Source organism: Adiantum capillus-veneris, chromosome 6 (assembly GCF_014529385.1).
Source record: "Adiantum capillus-veneris isolate H3 chromosome 6, ASM1452938v2, whole genome shotgun sequence".
NCBI lineage: Eukaryota > Viridiplantae > Streptophyta > Polypodiopsida > Polypodiales > Pteridaceae > Adiantum > Adiantum capillus-veneris.
In genome coordinates this window covers 90,377,526-90,385,085 of record NC_140936.1, presented here as the reverse complement: position 1 = coordinate 90,385,085, position 7,560 = coordinate 90,377,526, and positions in this window count along the sequence as shown.

Below are 7,560 nucleotides of genomic sequence, written 5' to 3'. Positions count from 1 at the left end.
GAGATAGACGATGATACGGTGCAAGATCATATCGATGATGCCTCACTAGTCGAGGCCTGTAAGTGTTTTTGTGAAACGTTGATTTAAAATTAAGCTCTTTCTTAATTTAAACAAAGGTGTTCTAACGCTTTCTTTTACTTTCTTTGTACAGGACTTTAGTATGGCAGACCAGTATCCAGATCCCGCTTCTATGAGTGCGGATGCATTTATGGGCTTCATCACACAGATGACGCCCAGTCAGATGGGAGATGCGTCTCAATATTGGGTAGCCAAAGGCATGGGTACCACGCCTCCGGGCTTCACACTCGAGGGTCTGACGCCTATGGGTACGACGCCTGCGAGGTCTCCCATCACAGCCGCTTCGACACCTAGGGGTACGGCAAAGGCGGGTACGTCATCATCTCCGCAGCACAGGCGCACTCGCCGATCTCGGCGATCGTCAGGTGGAGGTGGTGGTTGCTGTGGAGGAGGGTCCACAGATGCTTCAACCCCTCCTCGCTCATGACCCTCGTCCTACCCAGACAAACCTCTCGACAAACCTCTTAGCACACCTCGGACACCTTGGGGGGCACACGATCCTAGTGCCTCCAAGGTCTATACTGTACGGGTAGATGGACAGGGTGACATGGATAGAGTCAAGACTGAGATGAGACAGCGGGTTCACCAGCTCTCAGAGCTGCAGTTTGCGACCACCATTATGACGGCTTGGCCTGATCAGGATCGCAGCAAAGTCACGGGGAGGTGGATCACGGGTGTTGCACGGGACACCGTGAAACATCGTCAAGATGCAGCTCGTCGGGCTTTCAGGACCGGCTCGCCGAAGCCTTCGGGCATCTCACACGAGACATGGCAGCAGATCAGGGAGGTTGAGCAGACATTGGACTCGCGGTTCAGACAGCAGCGTCAGGCCGCGGAGGTACGACAAATGACCAGGGATACATCTCATCTTGGCAGCGGAGGCTTCGACACCTTTCGCTATGAGTTTGTGAGTTTTCAATCCAATCCTAGCTATGGCGATTTTTTTAAAAACGCAATAAATAACGTATTCTTAATTACTTTGGTTTTTGTATAAACCCAGAATCTTGCAATGCATCGAGCCCCGACACGCCAGGAGGAGACAGATGGATATCGGAGAGGCATTTATGAAGTATTGAATGATCTTGCTGTAGCCGCAGGAGAGCCTGTAGACTGGGAGGCCTTAGAGTTTCACTAATCGATTGAGGTGAGACGTTAATATGTGTGAGTTGATTTAATTAATTAAGTATATGTGAAGTAATATTATACTAATTTTGTGACTTGTCCTTTTATGTGCAGGTTGTGACACGGAGTCATCAGTGGATTTCTATATATGTTTTGTGAGACACAGACACATCTTTGTGTCTCTTTCTTGTACAGACATGGTTATGGTTATTGTTTAGACATGGTTATGGTTATTGTTCTTGTATAGACATGGTTATTGTTTTGTTTATGGTTATGTTTAATTTTATGGTTATGGTTATTGTTTTGTTTATGGTTATGGTTATGGTTATGGTTATCATTATGGTTTTGATCAATATGGTTATGGTTATGGTTTTAATTTGGTTATGGTTTTGCACAAAGTTCGTTTCATTTCTTCCATCAAGTTGTGCCTTAAATCTCATGTGAGATCCTACATGGATATCATGTAAGAGGTGTATACATATGGTTTTTTTTGAAAAGTTTATGTTAAAACGAAGAGAACTCTGTCGAAATTTCTGCGGGACCACGGTTGATTTTGGTGTTGCTCGCTTTCTTGGGCAGAGGACAGGTAGTCTGGTTGTGGTGGCTGTGTCCATCTTTTCACTGGCAGGCTATCTGTCCTCTGCCCAAGAATTTTTTTTTCTGATATGGTCGTCAAAATACGCGTCGATAGGGGCATCGAAAACAAAGCCTTTCGACACAGATATCGACGCGTATTTCGACGGTTTCACATGGACGAATATTTCGACGCACTTTTTGACGTCTCGCGTCGAAATCTGCGTCAAAGGCACCTTTTTTTGTTGTAGTGATGTTATTTTTGTTAAGCTCCAAGAGAACAATATGAATAGCTAAACTTTTCGTCATGCAATGAGTTAAAGATTCGTCACACATAATTGCCATACAAAAGTATGGTGCAGAGTCAGCACTGTGTCTCCCTAGAAATTATAAGAAACGAAAGGCGTGCCTTGCCCCGTGGTCTATTTGTGTTATCCATGCAAACACATAGTCATAGAAGTTTGGGTGTTGATGTGACGAATCTTGCATTATTGTTGTCGATGTGCAGTCATGCTCTCCTCTTCAAAATGTCTACTGCTATATGTAGATATATGCTTACTGTGGTATGCAGCGTAAGGGTTAAAACAAATACAATAGACAATAAATGTAAATGAAATTTCTAAAAATGCATATCATAGCCAACACATGTTAAGCCATAAACACAAGATATTTATGTTTCTATGGGATAAGTTAGCAAGGCAAGTTTTCAGACAACCAATTAGTGCTCCTCAAGCACTAATTGTGATTTTTGAAGTACACCATATTTGGCATACATGTCGACCAAGGCAATGCCAAGCACAACTTTTTTTTCACATCCCCTAACTAACAGGATCATTGTGAATTTTTTTTCCCATAACAACGTCTTGTGTAGTGCCACATGCTTTCAAGACGAACACATAGGTAATTGCATCGGGAGCGCTACCCTCACTTCACATCTGCTGAAAACAGGCAAGACTTCTTGAGCGTGCAAGATTTGGCATGTGTGTGGACCAAGCTAGTGCCAAGCATAACATTTTTTTTAACACCCCCTGACTAAAAATAGAAAACTACTCAAGATCGTGTTTATGAGTCCAAGCTAATCTATCTTGACACCTAATTCGCTTGAGTAACAATCTAGCATGTTATAGAATTGACATTTTATTATTTTTGCAGCTGACAGGTGGAAAAGGCTTGACAGAGCTAGGTTATTGCAAAGGATATCATATTTTATGTACGTTTTATTATTCAAGTGCTCTTTATGAGCTTTAGCCATTTATGACCGGCCGGCCAGTTTGTAACCAATTTGACCATTCAAGAAATCTATATAACAAATACGTGCAAGAGGGAAATGGTCACTCTTGCACGAGGGAAGATTGCACCCAGTGCTTGTGTCTTCCTCTCTCCGCTCCTCTCTTCTCTCGCGCCGTGCCGGCGTAGTACTCCATTCTAGGAGGTGCACCTGCACGAGCCGTATTACTCTCTCTTGCTCTCTGTCTCTCTCTGTTCGTGTATCTCGCGATTATGCATCTATGTGGTTGCCAAGTATGATTAGTCTGTTTTGTGGTTTGTAGTATGCTATTTTGAGTATTCTGCAGGGAATTCCACGCTCCCGTTTGTAGCACTGGTATCAGAGCGTAGATCATCGCTCCTGGTGTACACGAATCATGGCAACAAGGATCTCTATGCACAATTGACATGAAGATAAGTTTTCCCTTTTATGATTATCTCTAATTATATTTCACGATTCTTCTCTGCTCTGAGATATGAAGAGTTTTTTTTTTTTTGTTATTGAGAGCCTTCATGCAAGTAGTTCTTGTATAGCAGTTGAATAGAGCCTATGTGTACTATTTGAGTAGTCGACATAGGCTATTGTTAGAGTAGAAGATATGGTACTTAGATAGGAGCATATATGTGTAAGAATCATATAATTTCCAATGTTGTACGAATAATCCCTAGAGATTCATAAAAATTGACTGAGTTTAAAGGAGTAGAAAACGGGGACAGAGAAGAAGAGCCGTTGTCAATGGATTTTAGTACTCTAGGAACAATCTCAGGAGTTGGAGAAGGCGAAGCATCCACACAATTTTTCTCGTTAGTATCACAACCCTAAGAGTCCTTGGCGAATTTCCAAAAGAGGTGTGTTCAAGATACAATTTAGAGCAGTAATAGCGTATGTGGGATGAAACCCCAAGAAACTTCAAAAGTCTCAATTTCAATATAGCATCTGTAGACAGAGCATCACAACCGGCACCAAGCATCAAGTTTGCAGCACCGGATAGCATGGCAAGAGTCACCACGCCCAACTATTGCTTACAACATCCACGGCAGTAGGCAAAGGGAACCGCCCCTAGTGCACGCAACCTACTCGACCTGCATGTTATTTGGCAGTGCCATCAACGAAAATGGCCGCACTAACAACCATTATCGGTTTGAGTGGAAGCTTCGAACATGAGAAGATTTTCATGAGAATCAACCACTGGTGCATGGAAACACACCATCCATGAGTGCATGGCGACGCAGATTATGGTGTCTCCACACACATGCGCCCACCTCACTTGTTACCAACCACTCAAATTTTTCAAGGCTTCCTCCTCAAGTAATTTACAGCTCTGGTTATACACGGCACTCAAACACTGCTGAACGGTCTCTCTTTTGCATGCCGACCATAGTTCAATTGTCCCTCTCTCTCTTACCCTGTCCAACAACCAACCAGTAGCCGCCAGAATTTATCTCTCTCTTACACACACTACGCTGCCAACCAACCTCACTTTTTCTCTCTCTTACACACACTACGTTGCCAACCAACCTCACTTTTTCGCAGCACCCCTCAGCAGCCGCCATGCAACCCGACATAAATAGTTACGTGCAGTAGTGATTTCTCTCTCTCTTCAGCCCAACCAGTCACTTTCTCTCTCTCTCTCTCTCTCTCTCTCTCTCTCTCTCTCTCTCTCTCTCTCTCTCTCTCCCCTTCACACGCAGCCGACCTTCTTGGTCTCCTTCCAATTATCCTAGCAACTTTTTTTTTCGTGGTGTGCATGGCGTCGCCCATCCCCACACACACACAGCATGTCTTTCTCTCTCCCTCTGCCAACCACTGGCGCACACCAACCTCTCTCTCTCTCTCTCTCTCTCTCTCTCTCTCTCTCTCTCTCTCTCTCTCTCCAGCTCGTAAGCTGCAGTAGCCTCGTGCTGTGACGTACCTATATGTGTATACTTTTGCGAGTACTGCCTTTTAACATACAAAGGTGGTAGCTACCAACTCATCATAGAGGCATGGCGCTCTCGAGTAGCTGCACGTCTCTCTCTCTCTCTCTCTCTCTCTCTCTCTCTCTCTCTCTCTCTCTCTCTCTCTCTCTCTCTCTCTCTCTCTCTCTCTCTCTCTCTGTGCGTGCGTCTCCCACTTCGGGGCTGCCAATCCTAGAAGAAGCAGGAAAAAATCTCGCAACAGGTCCCCACGGAACTGGGTTGTTTCCGGTTGCAGGTGTTGGTCATGGGGGCAACAACTTCCCGGGAGGTCACCCATCCCAGTACTGTTCCCGCGCATATGCGCTTAACTGTGACGTTCCACAAATTGGTCTAGCCATCCAGACCCCAAAACCTTAAGGTATTAGGGACCTCCAGTGTAACCAATTTATGCAAGCCTCATAGATAGACACCACTTTGTCACCACAAGCTGGGCTTACCCCAACAATCGCCCCCTTAAGCCAAACTTGGGACTTTCCCGTCCCCTTGAGTACCAACGTGTTCCGCCTTTTTCTAGACTCAGAGGTTGAGAGATTCAACGTGGTCGGGAGCTAGCTCAGAGGTTGAAGTCAACATCAACATGTCCTGTTCCACGGACTCAGAGGTTGGACTTTGAACCATGGCTCTGATACCAGTTGTTGGTCATGGGGGCAACAACTTCCCGGGAGGTCACCCATCCCAGTATTGTTCCCGCACATATGCGCTTAACTGTGACGTTCCACAAATTGGTCTAGCCATCCAGACCCCAAAACCTTAAGGTATTAGGGACCTCCGGTGTAACCAATTTATGCAAGCCTCATAGATAGACACCACTTTGTCACCACACGCTGGGCTTACCCCAACAGCAGGTCGAGCACAAGCTCGCAACCTAGCTCTCTATTCTTGAGTGTTTAGTATTCTAAGGCTCCTAGTAATCAAAGAAAGTCTGCAATCTTACCCTCGAAGAGCAACTGCACTACCTTCCAAGCCAAGCTCCGCCTTGGCTTTGGCCATCTGCAAATGATTCCAGGCATTTTGTTTTTTTTCAAAAAAATGTGTAACATCTATTGGGATCGACCCTCCACGGCAGGCGTACAGAAAATCCTTGGAGGGTGCCACATGAACATCACCTAAGCTTGTCTCTACACGTTTAATGCACTTGTGCATCCAGGAGTTGAAATTCCGGTGTAGAAACTTCAGAAGATGTATAGTTGAGATTAGCTGCCCTCCGACCCTCGACTGTCACGGTTTCTATCATATAGCTCTCCAAAAATCCGGCATTTGTCGCATGTAAGACATGCCTGCAAGCTTGGAAAGTCTTTATGTGCTGGAGTGGGAGGAGACAAGGTGGTCGCCTTAAAATTTCTTCCACCTCTGGATGGTGTACAAATTCTATTCCTTGTGTCTTGGCTCCCCCCTCTTGAACCTCAATTTCTGAGGAATTCTCCATCTACACCAACAACTATGGCTTTGTCTTCACCCAACGAACCACCCGGCATCCTTGACACCCTCCAGTCCTTTTGCAGGATGAGCTCACACAACGTCGAGGAGGCTACGACGCCTGGAAAACCGCTTCCGAAAGCTTTGCGTTCGACTTTTGGATGTGCAGGCCTCCGTCCACGTCTTAAACTGTATTTTTAATGAGCCTCACCGAACACCTCTTTGGACGCACACCCTCCACTGACACCAAGAAAACCTCGCCTCGGCCCTCCTAGCACTACTTTCCCCGACCCTATACAATAGACTTTGTTTTTTTTAATAATTTCTTTTGTAATAAGCCTAGCAAGGCTCCCTTCTACCCCCCTTCATAGATCCCTAATGTAGCCCAATTATTTTTACGGATATCCCAACATCTCTGTTGGCTCCCGTATGCAGGGAATCATGTCTAGTCTTTTTGGTTTGGTGTAGGTTGTCAGCACTTCTCGTAGCACACATAGTCTAACATGGTTTTTACCAAAAAAAAAAAAAGTAAAAAAAAATTATACATACGCAACACATTATTTCTCGTAATTTTGTCCGCATTGTACTCAATGATTTTGATTAGCAACAACTATAATATTTGATATGCTCATATCTACAAATATCCCCACTAACAGCCTCCGTTGTAACCACTTTTTGCAATGTGTATCATGATATTACATCGTCTTTTGTGATTCGTTTAGGTTATAACAAGTCATGAACTCATTTGATGTACTTGTAACTTTATGAAAAAATAAAATATTGCTAAACTACTCTCTCATATTTTTCTACTCCTTAGTAAAACTTGCTCAACATGACTATCTTTATTACATTCACCACACCTTTAGGGCAAAATATAACTATCTGTCACGCCAATATTCACCCACATTGGATTATTTTCACTACCCGTCTCAAGTCCAATCATTCACACAGAGCCATGCAGACTAGAATGGTCCCTATTCCCTTTTGAGTTTATTATAAGCATATTATTAATGACAAATAGGCCCTTATTCAACTGCGTATACTAACTCTTTTATACAATACATGGCTACTGCATCTTCTTACACAACCTAAGTAGCATAATTCTACTTTCTCATCAATCAGAGGCTAATCATGATAGTCCTCGGT